The following is a 12,242-nucleotide window of genomic DNA, read 5'->3' on the forward strand; positions in this document are numbered from 1 at the left end:
CCTCTCGGGACTATTTCTAAACATAACTCTCGAAGATTTTTGGATAACTCCCTTGGTATTTCTCCCGTCATTAATGTATTGACATGGCTCTTACGGCTCAATGCGTCAGCTACTACATTAGCCTTTTCGGGATGGTAATGCAATCTCATATCATAATCCTTGATGAGCTCCAACCATCTCCTTTGTCTGAGGTTTAACTCCTTCTGTGTGAAGATGTATTTCAAACTCTTATGATCCGTGTACACCTCACAATGGTTTCCAATGAGGAAATGTCTCCATGTTTTCAATGCATGCACTATGGCTGCTAACTCCAAATCATGCGTAGCATAATTCAACTCATGAGGCTTAAGCTGTCTTGAGGCATATGAAACAACTCTCCCTTCCTGCATAAGCACTGCTCCAAGTCCTCGACGTGAAGCGTCGCAATACACCTCATAGTCCTTGGTCTGGTCTGGCAAAATCAACACTGGTGAAGTAACCAAGCGTTTCTTCAACTCCTGGAAACTAGCCTCACACTCCTCAGTCCATTTGAACTTGGTATCCTTCTTTAATAACTCCGTCATAGGCTTTGCAATCTTGGAGAAATTCTCAATGAATCTCCGGTAGTATCCTGTGAGTCCAAGAAAACTCTGTATCTCTCCAACTGTGGTTGGTGCTTCCCACTTGGTCACGGTATCAACTTTAGTGGGATCTACTGATATACCTTCTCCGGATATAACATGTCCGAGAAATCCAACTTCCTTCAACCAAAATTCACATTTGCTGAACTTGGCATACAACTGATGTTCTCTGAGCTTCTCAAGTACCAAACGCAAATGCTCCTTATGCTCCTCTTCATTTTTCGAGTAAACCAGGATATCATCAATGAACACTACGACAAACTTATCCAAGAACTCCATAAACACTTTGTTCATCATGTTCATAAAATAAGCAGGTGCGTTAGTCAGACCAAATGACATAACGGTATACTCGTACAACCCATATCTGGTGGTAAAAGCTGTCTTAGGAATATCCTATTCTCGAATCTTCAACTGGTGGTATCCTGATCGCAGATCGATCTTGGAAAATACCTTACTCATTGCAATCGATCAAACAGATCATTGATCATTGGTAGTGGGTACTTGTTCTTGATGGTTACTTCATTCAATCCTCGATAATCAACAACCATCCTTAACGATCCATCCTTCTTCTCCACTAGAAGTACTGGCGATCCCCAAGGTGAAGAACTTGGGCGAATATATCCCTTATCCAGTAACTCCTTAATCTGCTTCTTAATTTCCACCAAATCCTTTGCAGGCATCCTATATGGTCTCTTAGATATTGGCCCTGTGCCTGGCAATAGCTCAATCAAAAACTCAATATCTCTATCCGGCGGCATGCCTGGCAACTCTTCTGGAAATACTTCAGGGAAATCCCTTACCACTGGTACTTCCTCCTGCACAACTCCTGTTAAAAAATTTACTTGAGTCCCTTTTGGCACATGCCGGGATACATACTTGATCCTTCTCCCTTCTGGGGTGGTAAGCAAAATTGACTTACTAGCGCAATCGATGTTTCCTCCATACATCGACAGCCAATCCATACCCAGAATTACATCCAATCCTTGTGATTCCAAAATGATTAAATCCGAGGGAAACACATGCCTACCTATACTCAATGGCACTTGAAAACATCCTTGACTAGCCATATACTCCGCTCCTGGTGAGCTTACTAGCATAGGTGTTCTAAGAACCTTAGTGGGCAGGTTATACTTATCCACAAATCCCCTTGATATGTATGAATGCGATGCACCAGTATCAAAAAGAACGAGTGCAGTAAATGAAATAACCAAAAACTTACCGATTACGGCATCTGGCTGCTCTTCAACTTCCTCCACGTTAACGTGGTTCACCTGTCCCCTGTTGAAAGGGTTCGGCTTCTTCCCAGAACTTCCATTGCCATTCTGGCCTTCAGGACATTCATTGGCATAATGTCCGGTCTTCTGACACTTAAAGCAAGTGACTTGGCTCAGGTCCTTCTTGGCTGGGGTTGATGGGTTGGTGCGATTCTGGCCATTGCTTCCTCCATTGCCATTACCATTCTTGGTGCCATTGTGATTGTGCGAGCTACCTCCTCCATGGGTATGCTGAAAATGTCCTCCCGGTCTAGGGGTAAAACGTGGCTTCTGCTGAGCTCCTGAATTGTACTTCCCTTGTCCATACTTCCTCTTGCGATTCTCAATTTGCTGCTGCTTGCCTTCAATCATAAGAGCACGGTCTACCAACTCCTGGTAGTTGTTGAAGGTTTCTACCATCAACTGCATGCTCAACTCATCATTCAGTCCTTTCAGAAACTTCTCCTGCTTAGCTGCATCCGTAGCAACGTCATCTGGGGCATAACATGCTAACTTACTAAAGTCCTCCACATACTGGCCAACTGTCCGTCCTCCCTGGCGCAAGTTGCGAAACTCACACTTCTTCATGGCCATAGCTCCTGCTGAAACATGGGTAGTACGAAAGGCCTGCTGAAACTGGTCCCATGACAGTGTCGATAGGGAAAGTGGCTGTGAAATTCTCCCACCATGATGTTGTGGGTCCTTCAAGCTGATGTGCGGCAAACTTCACCTTCTCCACATCTGTGCATCCTGCTGTGGTCAACTCTCTAACTGTCTTGCGGAGCCAATCGTCTGCTACTATCGGCTCGGTGCTACTGGAAAACACCGGCGGATTCAGCCTAAGAAAACGGGCTAAGTGATCAATAGGTGGTGGTGGTGGTGGTGGGTTTTTGTTGTTGTTCCCCTGATTCTGATTCTGGACTAGCAACTGCATCAATGTGTTCTGCTGCTGGATCAACTAGGTGAGCTCCGGTGGAAAGGTAAATCCGGGGTCATGTCTCGGAGGCATCTGAGGGTTTAGAAAAGATGAGAGTTAAGAATAGAGGGGGTCTAAAGAGAAAACACTACCCATATGCACATGAGGCAAAAGCAAACAATTCACTTCATTCAATCAAACAAGGGCATACAATCGACCTAACTATCGCAAAAGTGCTCGGACTACTGTATTTACATGGTGGACTACTACTACTGATGAGGTGGTCTACTAGAAATATTCTTCGGTTGCAGACTCCATGATATCTGCTCCGGCTTCATCAACATAGTCATCATCGCTATCATCTGGATCCGAGTCGGTGTCGTCGATGATGATGTAGTCTTCCGGGCTAATCTCCTTGGGTTCTTCGTCTTCATCTACTGGTGTAGGGCCTCCCATAAATATTCCGATCTTCTTGATCAGATCGTCATTCTTATCCACTAGTACTTCTATTTCCTCTTCATAATCTTCACGTGTAGCCTTGAGTTCTTCCTCCAGTTCCTTGATGCTTGTCTTAGCCTTCTTCAGATCTATCATGTCGGCGCACATCTGATTCTCCTGTCATCGAATGTGCTGGTTTAATTCCTGGATAAAAGCTGCAATGGATCTATCCCTTCTGGTGCTAATCATCTCCCAGTGTTCATCTCGGCGCCCACAAATCTGGTAGATAGTATCCTTGAGATCATTGCGGTAGACTTCTCCAATGCGTCCCATGGCGATGTGAGCTGCCATGCTCTTTCCTAGACTCCAAGTTGGTGCATTAAAAGAAAACTCTATGGGCTCAGTAACTGGCATGAACGTTCTTCCTGGAACTTGAACTTGAATCATCCAGCGCTCTTCTTCAGGTAAAGTGGCGTTGTAGGTTCCGGTGAAGCTTGGTACTCCTATGTTCAGGTATCTAGTGACTTCCTTCAAGTGACGTCCAAATGGTGTATCGTCATCCGGTTGCGTGAACTTGTTCTTTGCATCCGCCATCCTAAAGAGTAGAAAAGATGAGAGGTCAGAAAAGAAGAGAATGAATAGTGATCTAGGTCTTTAGCTTAGTGGTCGTGTCCTACAATCAGCGTGTGCTCTGATACCATCTCTGTAGCGACCAGACCTCAAACAGTCTGATCTCTGTGCTCCGGTGTCATCCCTGGATCAGTAATGCTGACACCACACAGTACTCGGAGGATTTATAACAGAGTAGCAATCACACACTTATTACATCGAGTGTCTCAATAGAGAACTTATTACAATAAATATGGCTTAAGGCCATCTAATAACGATAACATCGGAAGGCTTGGAAGATAAGTGAGTCCATCAACTCCAACAACATCATTGAGTATAGAACCACGACCTAAAAACTCCTTAATCGTCGTCTGAAAAGTCTGCAACATTAATGTTGCAGCCCAAAACGGGTCAGCACATGGAATATGCTGGCAATGTAACACATAGAGAATAATGGAATGAAACAACTATACTATATGCATATTTGGCTGGTGGAAAGCTCTATGGTTACAGTTTTGCGTAAAGCCAATTTTTCCCTACTGCAAAGGAATAAATTTATTTAACTATCATGGTAGTTGTTAAACATTGAGAATGGTTGACAGCATTCTCAATCCCAATTAAGCATCATCTTTAACAAAACCCAACAAAATTAATTTTTAGAGTAACATGTTGAGATTCACATGATAATCCAGGTACTAGATACTCAAGTTGTCCATAACCGGGGACACGGCTAACCATGATTAGTTTATTACACTCTGCAGAGGTTTGCGCACTTTTCCCCACAAGACTCGATCGCCTCCGTTTAGTTTCTCGCACTACATGGTGTTTGAGAAGACGGATGACCGATACATAGTCTTTCAGAAGCGCTAGCACCTTACGATGGATAGACCGTTACACCTACTTTCCCCTACATTTGCTAGTCTACCCTGTAAGAGGTCGCACGACATAATCAACTATGCCAGAGCCCATAATGGCTTGTGGCTGCACACGGAAGTTTCTAGTATGAGTAATCTCATGATCCCTTTGAGCCTGGGTGGCGGTCCAAAAAGAAACAGGCAATCCTGGAATACCCAGGTACCTCAATCCACCCAGATGTGTGTTTAAGTTGCCACCTTAGATAAACCATTAATTAACAATACTCACATCTGTCATGGATATCACTCACCCAATCCACGTCTACTAGCATAACATGGCACAGTAAGCAACCGTAGAAGTAACTCCCAAAGGATTGATAATAAACAGGTAATAGGTTCTACCTCAACTACTCCCCAAACCCACAATTTAGTTAGATCCTAATCATGCAATGTGTGAGGATTGATCTAATGCAATAAAACTGGGTAGTAGAAAAGGTATGATCAAAGTGTTACTTGCCTTGCTGATGATCCGTGAAACCTAGCGATTCGAAGTAACAAGCGGCGCACTCTGGGTACTCTATCGCAAACAAACAAACACACCATAAGTACTCATCTAATGCACGGGTAAAACTCGAATAAGAGATCTAACTAGAAAGTTCAAATTAAGAACTCCGGTTTGCAAAAAGAATCAAATCGAACGAAGCAACGAAAGTCAAATGGCGAAAGAAAACAACTTTGTTCTACTAATCTGGATCTAGGGCAATTTTTACAGTAGCAAAAACTTGTTTAAGTTGGTTAAACGGATAGAGGGTTTCGAGACGAAACTCCAGGCGCTTGAATCGCCTGATTCCGATAAACGAGCGAAAATTTATACTAAAACGAAAGTCGGATCAGAAATCGCGATCAGAAAAATCGTGGATTTAATCCGAGAAAAAGAAAAACGACGAACGTTCATTAGAACGAACGAACGCTCGCTATTTAAATAAATCGAAAAAACCGATCTATTTAGAAAAAAACCAACGAAAAACCGACGGAAAAACCGAACGGTTTTTTGAAAAAAACGGCCTGGATTTCGAGGCGACCTCGGGCGGCGAGTCGGCAAGGCGGCGGCGCGGCGGCTCCGGCGACAGCAGGGCGGCGGCGGCGGCGCGGCGCGGGGTTCGAGGCGACGGGGCGCTAGGGTTTCGGGGCGCACGGGCTGAGGTTCGGCTGGGCCTCCCCCCCGGCTTATAAAGCCGTCCGGGAGACCCGTAGGTCGGTGCGACCTTTTCTTTTTTAAAAAATTACGCGCAGAAGAAAAATAAAAAGAAATACTAAACGGACTCCAAAAATTCCGAAATAAATTTTCCCGGGCTTCTAAAATCAAGCCGCACAAGGTGAACATTTATTTGGGGCCTAAATGCAATTTTGAAAACGCACATTTTTCCTAAATTCAAATAAAATAACGAAAAACTCCGAAACAAAATCTTATTTGATTTTATTATTAAATCCTCAATATTTATTTATTTTGGGAAAGTCATTTTATTCCCTCTCTCATATTTTTGTAATAGAAATAATTGATGATAAAATAATAAAAATCAAATGATCCTATTCTCAAAATTTGAGAAAACTCAAATATGAAAATAGAGAATTTCCCAATTCTCTTCGTGGGTACTTGAGTTGCGTAGAAATTTCTAGGATCAAACCAAAGGCAAAATGGAATATGATATGCAATGATGATCTAATGTGTAACATTCCAAATTGAAAATTTGGGATGTTACATACGCTGAAAGGCGCTACTTCTAAAGGAAATAAAATTAAATGGAAAGCAAATAGAAAAGTAAATAAAAATAAAAGAAATAGAAAAAGGTGAAAGGAAAAAAAATAAAATGTAAAGAAAAATAAATGAAAAGGGGGAAAAGAGAAAGGAATAGCAGTAGCGCGTATCGAGGAACGCGCTGTAGCTAGCTTAGCAGTAGCGCACTTCCCGGAACACGCTACTACTACTTCTGACTTAACCGCGCGGTTCGTTCTTCCCCATGACCATGATATGTCTCCAACGTATCTATAATTTTTGATTGCTCCATGCTATATTATCTACTGTTTTGGTCATTATTGGGCTTTATTATCCACTTTTATATTATTTTTGGGACTAACCTATTAACCGGAGGCCCAACCCAGAATTGCTGTTTTTTTGCCTGTTTTAGGGTTTCGAAGAAAAGGAATATCAAACGGAGTCCAAACGGAATGAAACCTTCGGGAACGTGATTTTTAGGAATATTATGATCCGGGAGACTTGGACCCTACGTCAAGAAAAGAAACAGGAGGCCACGAGGTAGGGGGGCGCGCCTGCCTACCCTAGGCGCGCCCTCCACCCTCGTGGGCCCCTTGTTGCTCCAGCGACGTACTCCTTCCTCCTATATATACCTACGTACCCCCAAACGATCAGATACGGAGCCAAAACCCTAATTCCACTGCCGCAACTTTCTGTATCCACGAGATCCCATCTTGGGGCGTATTCCAGAGCTCCGCCGGAGGGGGCATCGATCACGGAGGGCTTCTACATCAACACCATAGCCTCTCCGATGAAGTGTGAGTAGTTTACCTCAGACCTACGGGTCCATAGTTAGTAGCTAGATGGCTTCTTCTCTCTTTTTGGATCTCAATACAATGTTCTCCCCCTCTCTTGTGGAGAACTATTCGATGTAATCTTCTTTTTCCGGTGTGTTTGTTGAGATCGATGAATTGTGGGTTTATGATCAAGTCTATCTATGAATAATATTTGAATCTTCTCTGAATTCTTTTATGTATGATTGGTTATCTTTGCAAGTCTCTTCGAATTATCAGTTTGGTTTGGCCTACTAGATTGATCTTTCTTGCAACGGGAGAAGTGCTTAGCTTTGGGTTCAATCTTGCAGTGTCCTTTCCCAGTGACAGTAGGGGCAGCAAGGCACGTATTGTATTCTTGCCATCGAGGATAACAAGATGGGGTTTTCATCATATTGCATGAGCTTATCCCTCTACATCATGTCATCTTGCTTAAGGCGTTACTCTGTTTTTAACTTAATACTCTAGATGCATGCTGGATAGCGGTCGATGAGTGGAGTAATAGTAGTAGATGCAGGCAGGAGTCGGTCTACTTGTCTCGGACGTGATGCCTATATACATGATCATACCTAGATATTCTCATAACTATGCTCAATTATGTCAATTGCTCAACAGTAATTTGTTCACCCATCGTAGAATACTTATGCTCTCGAGAGAAGCCACTAGTGAAACCTATGGCCCCCGGGTCTATCTTTATCATAGTGATCTCCTACTACTTAGTTATTTCCTTTGCTATTTACTTTGCCTTTATTTTACTTTGCATCTTTATCATAAAAATACCAAAAATATTATCTTATCATATCTATCAGATCTCACTCTCGTAAGTGGCCTTATAGGGATTGACAACCCCTATTTGCGTTAATTGCGAGGATTTATTTGTTTTGTGCAGGTACGAGGGACTCGCGTGTAGCCTCCTACTGGATTGATACCTTGGTTCTCAAAAACTGAGGGAAATACTTACGCTACTTTGCTGCATCATCCCTTCCTCTTCGGGGAAAACCAACGCAGTGCTCAAGAGGTAGCAAGAAAGATTTCTGACGCCGTTGCCGGGGAGGTCTACGCAAAAGTCAACATACCAAGTACCCATCACATACCCTTATCTCCCGCATTACGTTATTTGCCATTTTCCTCTCGTTTTCCTCTCCCCCCACTTCACCCTTGCCGTTTTATTCACCCTCTCTCTCTCTATCCTCCCTCTCTATTTGCCTCTTTCTGCCCGCTTGCTTTTTGTTTGTTTGTGTGTTAGTTTGCTTGCTTGTCGCGATGGCTCAAGATAATACTAAATTGTGTGACTTCACCAATACCAACAACAATGATTTTATTAGCACTCCGATTGCTCCTCTTACCGATGCTGAATCTTGTGAAATAATACCGCTTTGCTGAATCTTGTCATGAAAGATCCGTTTTCCGGCCTTCCTAGTGAAGATGCCGCTACTCATCTAAATAGCTTCGTTGATTTGTGTGACATGCAAAAGAAGAAAGATGTGGATAATGATATTGTTAAATTGAAGCTATTTCCTTTTTCGCTTAGAGATCGTGCTAAAGTTTGGTTTTCGTCTTTGCCTAAAAATAGTATTGATTCATGGAGCAAGTGCAAATATGCTTTTATCTCTAAGTATTTTCCTCCCGCTAAGATCATCTCTCTTAGAAACGATATTATGAGTTTTAAGCAACTTGATCATGAACATGTTGCACAAGCTTGGGAGAGAATGAAATTAATGATACGTAATTGCCCTACTCATCGTTTAGATTCGTGGATGATTGTTCAAAATTTTTATGCCGGATTCAATGTTGCTTCTAGAAATCTTTTAGATTCGGCCGCGGGAGGCACTTTATGGAAACCACTTTAGGAGAAGCTACTAAACTCCTAGATAATATTATGGTTAATTATTCTCAATGGCATACTGAAAGATCTACTAACAAAAAGGTGCATGCGATAGAAGAAATTAATGTTTTGAGTGGAAAGCTGGATGAACTTATGAAATTATTTGCTAATAAGAGTGTTTCTTCTGATCCTAATGATATGACCTTGTCTACTTTTATTGAAAATAATAATGAATCTATGGATGTGAATTTTGTTGGTAGGAACAATTTTGGTAACAATGCGTATAGAGGAAATTTTAATCCTAGGCCTTATCCTAGTAATCCCTCTAATAATTATGGTAATTCCTACAAAAATTCTTATGGATATTATAATAAGATTCCCTCTGATTTTGAATCTAATATTAAAGAATTTATTACTTCGCAAAATAATTTTAATGCTATGATTGAAGAAAAATTGCTTAAGATTGATGATTTGGCTAGGAACGTTGATATAATTGCTCTTGATGTTGATTCTTTGAAACTTAGATCTATTCCACCTAAGCATGATATCAATGATTCTCTCAAAGCCATGAGAATTTCCATTGATGAGTGCAAAGAAAGAACCGCTAGGATGCCTGCTAAGAAAGATGCCTTTATAAGAGTGTGTTCTTCTAATTGCTATGAAAATAAAGATGAAGATCTAAAAGTTATTGATGTGTCCCCTATTAAATCTTTGTTTTGCAATACGAATCTTGATAATGATGGGACTGAATATGATCCACCTTTACCTAGAAGGCGTTCTAAGAATTCGGAATTTGTTGATCTTGATGCTAAATTTGATAAAAGTGGGATTGAAGAAATTAAAACCCTAGATGTTGCTAGACCCACTATTATGGATTTCAAGGAATTTAACTATGAAAATTGCTCTTTGATTGATTATATTTCCTTGTTGCAATTTGTGCTAAATTCTCCTCACGCTTATAGTCAAAATAAAGCGTTTATAACATATGGTTGATTCCTTGATGCAATCTTATGAAGAAAAACTTGAATTAGAAGTTTCTATACCTAGAAAACTTTATGATGAGTGGGAACCAACTATTAAAATTAAAATTAAAGATCACGAATGCTATGCTTTATGTGATTTGGGTGCTAGTGTTTCCACGATTCCAAAGACTTTTTGTGATTTGTTAGGTTTCCGTGATTTTGATGGTTGCTCTCTAAACTTGCACCTTGCGGATTCCACTATTAAGAAACCTATGGGAAGAATTAATGATGTTCTTATTGTTGCAAATAGCAATTATGTGCCCGTAGATCTTATTGTTCTTGACATAGATTGCAATCCTTCATGTCCTATTATTCTTGTTAGACCTTTCCTTAGAACGATTGGTGCAATTATTGATATGAAGGAAGGAAATATTAGATTCCAATTTCCATTAAGGAAAGGCATGGAACACTTTCCTAGAAAGAAAATTAAATTACCTTATGAATCTATTATGAGAGCCACTTATGGATTGCCTATCAAAGATGGCAATACCTAGATCTATTCTTGCTTGTTATGCCTAGCTAGGGGCGTTAAACAATAGCGCTTGTTGGGAGGCAACCCGATTTTATTTTTATTCCTTGCTTTTTCTACTGTTTAGTAATAAATAATTTATCTAGCCTCTGTTTTGGTTATGTTTTTTGTGTTTAATTAGTGTTTGTGCCAAGTAGAACCGTTGGGAAGACTTGGGGAAAGTCTTATTGAACTTGCTGTAAAAAATAGAAACTTTAGCGCTCACGATAACTACTGCCATTTTTATTTGGAAAGTGATATTTAGTTAATTCTTTTTGAATATGATTAATAGACAAATTCCTCACGTCCATAAATTTATTTTAGAATTTTTGGGGTTCCAGATCTTGCGCTAGCTACAGATTACTACAGACTGTTCTGTTTTTGACAGATTCTGTTTTTCGTGTGTTGTTTGCTTATTTTGATGAATCTATGGCTAGTAAAATAATTTATAAACCATAGAGAAGTTGGAATACAGTAGGTATAACACCAATATAAATAAAGAATGAGTTCATTACAGTACCTTAAAGTGGTCTTTTAGTTTCTTTTGCTAATGGAGCTCACGAGATTTTCTACTTTAAGTTTTGTGTTGTGAAGTTTTCAAGTTTTGGGTAAAGATTTGATGGATTATGGAACAAGGAGTGGCAAGAGCCTAAGCTTGGGGATGCACATGGCACCCCCAAGATAATATAAGGACACCTAAAATCCAAATCTTGGGGATGCCCCGGAAGGCATCCCCTCTTTCGTCTACTTCTATCGGTAACTTTACTTGGAGCTATATTTTTATTCGCCACATGATATGTGTTTTGCTTGGAGCATCTTGTATTATTTGAGTCTTTCCTTGTTAGTTTACCACAATCATCCTTGCTTTACACACCTTTTGAGAGAGCCATATATGATTTGGAATTTGTTAGAATACTCTATGTGCTTCGCTTATATCTTTTGAGTTATATAATTTTGCTCTAGTGCTTCACTTATATCTTTTAGAGCACGGTGGTGGATTTGTTTTGTAGAAACTATTGATCTCTCATGCTTCACTTAGATTGTTTTGAGAGTCTTAAATAGCATGGTAATTTGCTTAAAATCCTAATATGCTTGTTACACAAGATTAATAATAAAACTTTTCTTATGAGTGTGTTGAATACTATGATAAGTTTGATACTTGATAATTGTTTTGAGATATCGAGATGGTGATATTAAAGTCATGCTAGTTGAGTAGTTGTGAATTTGAGAAATACTTGTGTTGAAGCTTGTGATTCCCGTAGCATGCACGTATGGTGAACCGTTATGTGATGAAGTCGGAGCATGATTTATTTATTGATTGCCTTCCTTATGAGTGGCGGTCGGGGACGAGCGATGGTCTTTTCCTACCAATCTACCCCCCTAGGAGCATGCGCATAGTACTTTGCTTTGATAACTTGTAGATTTTTGCAATAAGTATATGAGTTCTTTATGACTAATGTTGAGTCCATGGATTATACGCACTTCCACCTTTGCTAGCCTCTCTAATACCGCGCACCTTTCGCCGGTATCATACACCCACCATATACCTTCCTCAAAACAGCCACGATACCTACCTATTATGGCATTTCCATAGCCATTCCGAGATATATT

The sequence above is a fragment of the Triticum urartu genome, chromosome 3, assembly GCF_003073215.2.
Source record: "Triticum urartu cultivar G1812 chromosome 3, Tu2.1, whole genome shotgun sequence".
NCBI lineage: Eukaryota > Viridiplantae > Streptophyta > Magnoliopsida > Poales > Poaceae > Triticum > Triticum urartu.